Below are 9,826 nucleotides of genomic sequence, written 5' to 3' on the forward strand. Positions count from 1 at the left end.
AATAATATTTTTTAAAAAGTCAGAAATTCATATTTTTTAAACCTTCCCAGGACCTCCTCCAGGTTTCTAGCCGTGTGCCAGAGCACATCTGAAACCGCAGCTCAATATGACTTCCATTATTTTTACAGCACAGTAAAACGCGGGTGGCCAACAAGGCCCCATTATTGCCCCATTTTCGAGAGTTTGGAGACAATTTATGAAGCCATTACGGAACGTGCTGACGGATAATAACTCCGTATGAAGGATGTCGAAACATTTGCCAAAATAATTAATAATAATAATAATAATAATAATAATAATAACAATAATAATAATAATAATAATAATAATAACTTATAAAGAAGAAGAAGAGAATCAAATATTTATATATATATATATTATTATGTTTTATTAATTTGTGGTTGGCAATAGAAGGTTACTGATAGCAGGACAGCTTTAAGAGCCTAACGATGGTTTAAGAATATTACGTGAAAGGATAAACAGCCAATAATTTCGTCTTTTAATGTGCTGAGACGTTTTACAAGGTGAGCCAATTGTTGTCAAAAGGCAACAAGTGTTTCCCTTTTCCTCTGCTGGAGCTGGAGCAGACGTGTCATTCTCTCGTTCCGCGTTTTTTAATCACTTCTCTTTTTTTCTTTCTTTCTTTTTTTAAGAGTTTGATGATGCGGGAGGCCTTATGGCTGGAGGCCCTCCTACTGAGAGAAGCACATGTGCTCCCATGCGGCTGAACATTTGTGGACGGATTTGGAAACAACATCTAGCTTGGCATTTATGGAAAAAAAATTTGTTTTAATAAAAAAAAAAACCAAAGGGTCAGTTAATCCCCGCAAATCTTGATCAGACTGCGGCAATTAGCAGTGACCTTGCGCTGCGGCGCGGGGAGGGCTTTAGTTGCAGCACACTTTCGCACACACACACACACACACACACACACACACACACACACACACACACACACACACACACACACACACGGTGCACAGTAACGCTTGGCCTGTGCAGCTCGCAAACAGCTAAATCTGGTGTTTTAGGCTGTAACTTGAGCTCATTGTGTGCACTACGCTGCGTTCAACAAGACACTTTGTTTTGGCTGATTAGAGGCTGCGGACGATTATTCGAAGCCACACGTTTATATCGATGAAACATAGGAACATACACAACTCCATTATTCAGTTTCAGGTTGTAAATATTTACTTTGATTTAAGGAAGATTTAAAAAAAAAAAGCATTATTGTATCAGCCTAGTTATCTTTGTTCTTAAAATAAGTCGCTGATGCAAATTTCGTGGCTTTCATCTTATTCTCAATATTTTTATTATTTGCACCTGAAATTTCAACCATGCCGCACTTTCTGGGATATTGTCTCCAAATAAACGTCAACAACAGCAACAAAAATGTACACAGAATTTGGCCCCAAAGCTGCAGGGTTTAACGATTTCAAATACCTCTATTATCAGCAGATTTGAATTTTTCCATATTCAAGCTAATAAAACCACTAATCGGCTAGCTGATGTTTAAGTGGCTTTGCTTTACATAACCAAACTCTTAAACTGCTGGCTATTTAATTCATTTTTTGTTGTTTTTGCTTCTTGCTTGCATGTCTCAGCAAAGAAAGAAGAGGGGGGGGGGGCTTTTTTATCCCAATGTTGCTTGCGATAATTGTTGAGATATGTCTATATATATGTAAATAATTTCCTGAACGTATCAAAAAGAGCCCAAAGCTCAGTCTGCACCTGCTTTCTGTCTACTTTCAGAAGGCCTGAGCTGCCACAGCAGACTCTGGGTGGAGATGGGGTCTGTGTGTGGTGGTGGCGGTGAGGAGGAGGAGGGGACAAATGGATTCCATGTTTGCAGCGGGAAACACGCTGGAGGCGCAGGAAAACTTTGTTGTTTATGAAGCACACGTGAAACCACTCAAAACTAAATTATCTTCCCGCCGCTCCGGCTTTTGTCGTTTGCAGCCTCTCGGTTTCTCGGCAGCGTTGTCACCACCCAGCGAGCGGGGTCTGCGCCCCGGTGCGTGAAAGGCAGCCGCTTTCCAGGACACACACACGCAGGGAAACGCGGTGAGGTTCTCATGCTGCACGTACGTCTGTTGCCTTCTTCTCCTCTCTGCTACTGTGAAAGTACATATGACAGGTTTTTTTTTCTTTACCCCTCCACCATCAGATCTCGTTTTCTTGTGCTTCCTGCTTCCTTCTTAACGTGAAGGAAAGTCATTGCCCATTTTATTTTCCGTTAGACTTATAAATTTATGTAAAGATGTAAGCTTAAATTAGTTTTTGCATTGACACTGTTTTTATTATTGCATTGGCATCTAAATGCAAAATGTCACATTAGACAAATTTTTTTCAGGTGTGTAAGAGAAACTATAGCTTCTCGGCATGCCACACTTTTCAGTGTTTTCTTATTCATGAAAATACTCCCCCCCACTTACTTCATGGTGATGCGTTACTTTGAATTGATCTGTCATATAAAATCCAAATTCAACACACTGATATTTGCATTGGAAATAATGTGAAAAAAAAGTGTATGAATCCACAGGTCCTGGGTTCAAATCCCAGCCTGCTGTCTATCTGAACAGAGCTTGCTTGCTCTCCTCATGCTTGCATTGTCTCTCCCCGGATACGTCACAGTTTCAAACACTACTGGAGGTTAATTGGTCTCTTAAGTAGGCCTCCGGTGTGGTTGTGTGCGTAGATGGTTGTCTTGCGTGCTGACTGAGTGGTGAGCCATCCAGGAGTCTCCTTGTCCCCTTTGACCCCCGCAAGGACGGGGTCGGTACACGGACATTCTGTGCTCAGGTTTATTAGAACACCTTATTCCTCCACTCGACAGCGTATGATCACACGAACCAACACTGGAAACACACGTCCTTCCCCTGCTGATCATTTCCCCATCGCGTTTTTTACGCTCTCAAACATTCGGTTTTACGGCGGGCCTCTGTTTCTCCTCAGAGAACAGGTGTTCAGCTCATTCGGACTCTGCACTGCGAGGCCAGCTTCGTCTGCAGCGACGGAGGAAATTGCCGTATGAGGGCGACCACAGCAGGTCATGAGACTGTAGTTTAAGTGCAATTACATGAGTCTTACGCGAGGGTCAGCGCTGCGTTTCACCGCAGGATTACATGTTCGGTGGAAAGAGTTCTGTGATTACACTTCTGAACCCTACTCAGTTTTATATATGATAACTTTTGGGCTTTAATGCGCTTTATGAGAAAAGTCTTTATGAGAATTTTAGATCCCTTCCACGAGTAGGCGGCTTTAGATGACATTATTACATGAGTGAGGCTAAGCCTTTTGGGGGAACCGAGTTGACGGAGGCAAGAATGAGTTATTATTATTTTTTTTTCTTTTGCAGAAACTGCTGAAGGTAAAACTGTGATCTCCGTAAACGGAGCACAGATAGCTTGATTTGATCTATTTGATCTTACTCGTTTACTGGTTCGCCTGTCCTGCAACGTCTAAACAATATGGGGAAAAGTGCATTTTGTTATTGAATTCATCGTTGTGACTAGTTGGGTATCTGACGGCTGTGTTTCATTGACTGAAAACTAATCTGCACATTTTGCCTCCTACACGGCCGTGTCGATAACGAGTTGCGGTGGAAGACCAGGGCTACCGAGAGGGTGCGCTAAAGCAGAGATGCATCTGAAACACGCCAGGCAGTGGGCTCTAAAGCACACTCACCAGCCACTTTATTAGGTCAATTTTTTCCAAATCGTTGTTAACAAGAATGACGGCTCACGTGGCAGCAACGCAAAGCACTTAAGCATTTAGATGAGGGGAAGATAACTTGCTGAAGTTCAAACCGAGCATGAGAATGGGAAAACAAGGGGATTTATGTTGCACGGTTGATGGTGCCAGACAGATGGGTCTGGGTATTTTTAGAAACTGTCGATTTTTAGACGTAGCGGCTGGTGCTCTGAGAATGTTCTCGAAAAGGAGAAGTGACAGTTGTGTGGATTATTATCGGACAGATGTCAGAGGTCAGCAGGAGGAATGAACCGACTGGTTTTGAGATGATGGCGTTTACGGTAGCTTGAATAAGCTACTTCTATCAGCTGAGAGCAGGGAACAGAGGCTACAGCTTGCACTGAGTAACCGAAACTAGACAAAAACAGACTAGAAAACGCTGCCTGGTCTGATGAGATTCAATTCAGCTGAAATACTGAGATGCCGGAGTCAGAATTTGGTGTAAGTGACATAAAAGTATGGACACATCTTGACCTGCATCAGTAGCTTAGGCTGGTTGTGGTGGTGGAATGATGTGGGAAATAGTTTTTGACACATCTTTGGCCCCTTAGTACCAACAGGGGCCAACATTTAAATCTTGCAACATAGCTTAATAATATTTCTAATTATTTCCAACTATGATCTTTGTTGCTGGTCAATGATCAACACGTCAAATAATAAATGGAGATGGTAGGAAGCCTGCTATTGGACATTCAAAGTTTATTGGACAAATGCATTTTGAGTTTCCCCCAACAGGTGGCAGTGCAGCTCTTCCAAACACCATTTAAAAAAAAATTAAACTTAGAAATTTGTGTGTTAATGTTTATATGACAAAAACCTTAAACAAACACAATGTAAGGACTCAAAGCTAATATTTATCCATCCATCCATCCATCCATCCATCCATCCATCCATCCATCCATCCATCCATCCATCCATCCATCCATCCATCCATCCATCCATCAGTAACCTGAGCACAGAACCCTGTGGCATTCCACTAGTGTCCATCCATCAGAATTATTGAGATAATTTTGTAGATTAATTCAGATTTTAAAGCTAAGCCCATTAGCATGTTATTCTACAACTTGCGAAAGAATGCAGAAATATTAAATCTTAGAAATTAGAGCCATCAGTGTTGCCTTATAGCATGTTTGAGGGGATTCTGATTTCCAAGTAATTTATTAATAAACAGTTTATTTAAAGCATTTCCAGTTTAAGCATTAGACCAGGAAAGGAAGACATCAACATACAACATATTTATTACACGAAGCCTTGGCTCACAATGTGGCATTTTCCTGTTGCCTGATCAGATGACGCGTAACTTGTAATTTCATGTTAAGGAGGTTTCCGCAGGAACTGATTCCCATTTCGGTTTGACACGACCGTGAACGGCACCGCCGCATCACAAAGCAAGTGGTTGCAAACTTTACATAGCCTTTCAGAATTTGAATGATCAGTGAAGAAATCCCCTCTAAAAGGAGCTTTCTTGATCAAATGAAGCACAAACTAAAGGACCTAGAACTCCCGCCGTTTTTTTTTTTTTTTGGCAGAGCAATATAGCTAAAGATCACAATCACAGTCCCAAAGTTTCGGTTTCTTCCCTGTCTGCAATTGTAACTCCAAGTATACCATTTCACACTAACAGAAATTAGAAGCAAGGGAGAAAAGTAAACATGGGAGAATTTGGGAGCTGGATATTTTGGAAAAGGAATCCGCTGTTTGTATTAATATTTTACCTCTGGGAAAACTTCTGTCACTGACAATTTAGAGGGCGGGCGGCCAACGTTATGTCAATTTGCTGTTACACTGGTATTTATGACTTTATTGAATCAGGGCCGAAAGTCTGCGGTGGGTCGACATGTTTAAGGCCAGGAGAGGAGAAGGGGGAAAAAAAAAAGAAAACCTCCAGCTAGTTTTCACCGAGGGACGGAGAGTCGTGACTTATTTTTGTTTCAGACGTGTTTCCATGCACATATGGTCCCAGTTTCGGCCCATATACTTGGGAATCTCCGAGCTGACCCGTGACCCTCCTCCTCAGGCTGACATGATTTCGGCTGTTTCAGTCTGAGGTTCTTGTTCGACCTCCAGAGTCCCTGAAGTTCAAGGGTCACCTCCAGAGAGCAGCAAATTAACCCAATGTGTCAAAGCTGGCATGACACCATGTTCAGCCGAGTCGTCTTGTTTAAATATTCTCATCTTTTCCACCGTCATGCATCTGACGGTAATCTGTTTCTGTTCTCGTCCAATTTTTTATTTTTTATTTTTTTTGTGGGCTCTTTTAAATTCTACCTCTCTTCAGAGTTTATGGAGTGTGACTAATTTACCTCCTTTTAACCTCCCTTGTCCGTCTCTGCTGAAATCCCATACACGGCACCCACCCCTCCCGCCCTCCCAATTTCTCCTCTGTCTTCTTTTCTTTTCTGACATCTTCCTCCTTTTCTTTTAGGCGGGTCCTCTCTCCGTCTGATCTCCCCTCTCTCTCTCTCTCTCTTTCTCTCTCTCTGCAACCATTTCTCTCTCGCAGTCAAAAAAAAAAAACGCTCCTCTCACTGTGTGTCTCTCCCTGTGGTTAAAGACGTTTCAGTTCAGCTGTCACAAATTATGTTCGCCTGCCCAGCTGTCAAAACAGGGGGGTGTCCCTTTCATTCCACCTCACAAACTACGAAAGGAGAGGAGAGAGAGAGAGGCAGTGTGGTGGAGGGAGTGGGGGTGAGGGGGAAAGGGGGCTTTAACGCTCATGTTTGGACACAAGCAATTATCTCTAATTATTGTTTTTCTTTTCAGTTTCCCTGTCCCAATGGAGGTCCGACAAGACGAACATGCAATAATCCGCCCCAGTCGTCCGGGATCAGCGGGCCCTCGGAGTCCGGGCTTGGTCCTGGGAGTCTGTGGCTTTCATCTCAATGTGAGTCAGGAGTTGATTCAAACATGTAGTGATGGGAGAATTAACCCCCGGGACCCAGCTTTCAATGGGCTCTGCTAGGAGATTATATGTGTTGATGGCAGGCTTTTCTGTGTGCCGGGCTTTTTTAGAAGTTTAACTGTTAAATCAAGGCACCGCGGCCAGGATCCTCACCTCTGTGTCGCTGCTTTATGAAGCCTTTCTTCTCTCTTGCATCTGTTTTATTTTTTTATTTTTTTTTTGGTCAGTGCTTTCTTAATCCATAAGCTGACCAATGGGACAGAGCAAAACATGTCCTGAAGTTCTCTGATAGCACAGCCTAGAAATTAAAATGTCATACTGCAAAACACAAAGCCTCACCAAGTTTTTTTTTTTTGGTCTGGTTTCTTGTGCAAATATCTTGAAATAAAACAAAACTAACTCACAAGTAACTTTTCAGCAAATAGGAGCTTGTTCTAGATCAATAAATCCTTAATATTGCTGAAAAAGTACCAGATTATGTCACTTGTAACATGAAAAGAATGTCTTGTTATAAATTAAATAATACGTCAGTGGAGCTGGTGCCTTTTCAATCAATACTAATTAACTATTTACTTAGAATAAGCTCCTATATCTTGCTGAAAAAGTTACCCATAAGTTAGTTTTGTCTTATTTCAAGTGTACTAAGGTTTTTGTACTAGAAATTCGACCAGAAATACTTGGTGAAATGTGTTTTTTGCAGTGTAATTCTCATTAGACTGCCACTGTGACGCCCAATGTGCAGCTGAAAATTCCCATGACCTTTTACTGCATGTGAATATGTGGTGCTCAGCAGGTAGACGCATGTAAATATGAACAGCGAATTAAAAAAAAATAAAAAATCGGAAGTCTTTGTCACAATCCAATAAATCAAGGTCGACGTCTTCGGTGGTCCTTCCCGACTGAAGGGAGACAAGCAAAGAAGCAAATAAAAGCAGAAAATTGTGTCTTTGCAGCCTCAAAATGTGTTGCATCCATCTTAATGCAAGCCAAACCCAAAGAAATGCTCTGGCAAGGCGAAAAAACCCACTGTTCTCCAGTGTGAGTGACACGATGAGTGCCAAACCAGCGGAAGGAAAGTAAAAGACGGGGCAAGATTCATCACTGGGGAAGGACAGAATATTAAGTTAAAATAGTAATTTTATATGTACATTTTAGATTTAGAACGCTGCATTTAAATAACCTTGAGCTTGGATCCTGTTGCTGTTCTTTCTCACAACTCTGCTTATGCTAACTCCTGAACTTTTAGAACAACAAGAATCGAGCTGCTACTCAAGTCTGCTTAGCAAAGTCAAATATGATCAATTTATCAGTTGTTTATCAAATTATAATACGCTTGTGCAACTAGAAAGTTGTCATCTGCCAAAGTGTCAGCAGTGGTTCCTAAATAAACCGAACAGAGCCTCGCACATGAGGGAAACGCTCAATTAGGTTTTTAAAATCAAGCTAGCACGTTTGTGACCTTCAAAGTGTTAGCTCCCAGGCTAGAATAGCTTGGGAGCTACTTTGCACTACCCACTCACAACTACAGGAAGGCAGTCATTTTTTTTTTATGTCTGCAGTGTGGCACACGGGTTGAAAACCATAAAAAAATCCAACATATTTTGCCATAGCAAGTTTTTAAACCCGCACCATGCTCTAAGAAGTATTTACCATTTTTCCAGATTTCTTTAGTTTTTCCTTTTTTAATCAATCTTAAATGTTTTAGATAATCCAACAATTTTTTTTTATATACAAGTGGTTCCTAATTAAACTGAACAGAGGCTCACGCATGAGAGAAACGCTCAATTAGGTTTTTAAACTCAAGATAGGATGTTTGTGGCCTTCTAAGTGTTAGCTTCCAAGCTAAAATAGCTTGGGAGCTGCTTTACAACTTTCACTACAGAAAGGCGGTCATTTTGTCATGTCTATGTTGTGGCACAGGGGTTGAAAACTATAAAAATAAAAACCTAAAACCTATTTTGCCGTAGCAATTTCTAAACGCGTAGTCTGTTCTAGAAAGTATTTGCCATACTTCCAGATTTCTTGAGTTTTTCCTCTTTTTTTTTTTTTTAGATGATCCAACAAATTTTTTTTTATACCAGATAGTAGATAACCTGAGTAAATACAAAATCTGTTTTCAAATGATGATTTCATGATACTGTGAAAGGCTTCATCAATCATAGGAGCTTATGTGCTGGATCTTGAAACAATGTAACTATTTCACGGTATGGAAGAAGATGAGGACCACTGGAGGGGGAAAAAAGAATTCTGACATTAGTCTTGGAATTTTGAGAAAAAAAGTCTTCCGTAGAAAGATTAGCATAATTTTTAACAGAATTTTTGTTTAATAAACACTTCTTTTTTTTGCTTAGAATGGAAATGTTTTAAGAGTGCGGCAGTATCCATGTTCAATGCAGGTCGTTGTTGCTTGTCATCACTCTGAAGTGAAACTAGTTCAGCCAGTGACAGCAGCTGGGATTTGTACAATCACACCAGTAGGGAGGGAAATCTACAGGCATGATAATCCTGATTATAACCATGTTTCCTACTGTCATTAAGCTAGCTACAAATGATAACTTCCTGGATCCTGGTGTAGAAAGGTACAAACTAAACAAAACTAACCCATTGCTTTAACACGTCCCAATATCAACAAGCTTCTGTAGAAAAGTATCAGTAGGTGCCGTCACTATGCGCTGCAACTGAGTGCACTGCAAACCAATATGCTTGGTTCCCTTATACGTTTTTACCCAATTTGACTAATAAATTGAACTTGACTGCATTGTCTGACAACCAGACTCAATTTGCAGTGAATGTAGTTGACTCTATACTCCTGGATTATATTGACATATACTTTGAAACAGCTTGTGCTGTTAATGGGTGCCATATAAATAAACTAAACTGAATTGAATTGAAGACTCCACTTTCCCAACTTAAAATCTCAAAGCACCTGACGGTACGGCTGCTGTGAATGTAAGGGTGTTTGAGAACAATTCTGAAAATCATGCAGTTATTCAGAGAAGACTCTTTTGGATTGTTGAAAGGGGAGCAAGAGATAAAAATGGAACAATCATTTTCATTTTTCACTGCCAGAATATTTCACTTACAACAAAACATTTTTCCAATTTTTGTAAGTGAAATGATCTGCCAGTACTGAGTAAGTCAATATGAAGGAATGACTTACTGAAAACAATG

This window comes from Poecilia formosa, unplaced genomic scaffold (assembly GCF_000485575.1).
Source record: "Poecilia formosa unplaced genomic scaffold, Poecilia_formosa-5.1.2 Scaffold28, whole genome shotgun sequence".
NCBI lineage: Eukaryota > Metazoa > Chordata > Actinopteri > Cyprinodontiformes > Poeciliidae > Poecilia > Poecilia formosa.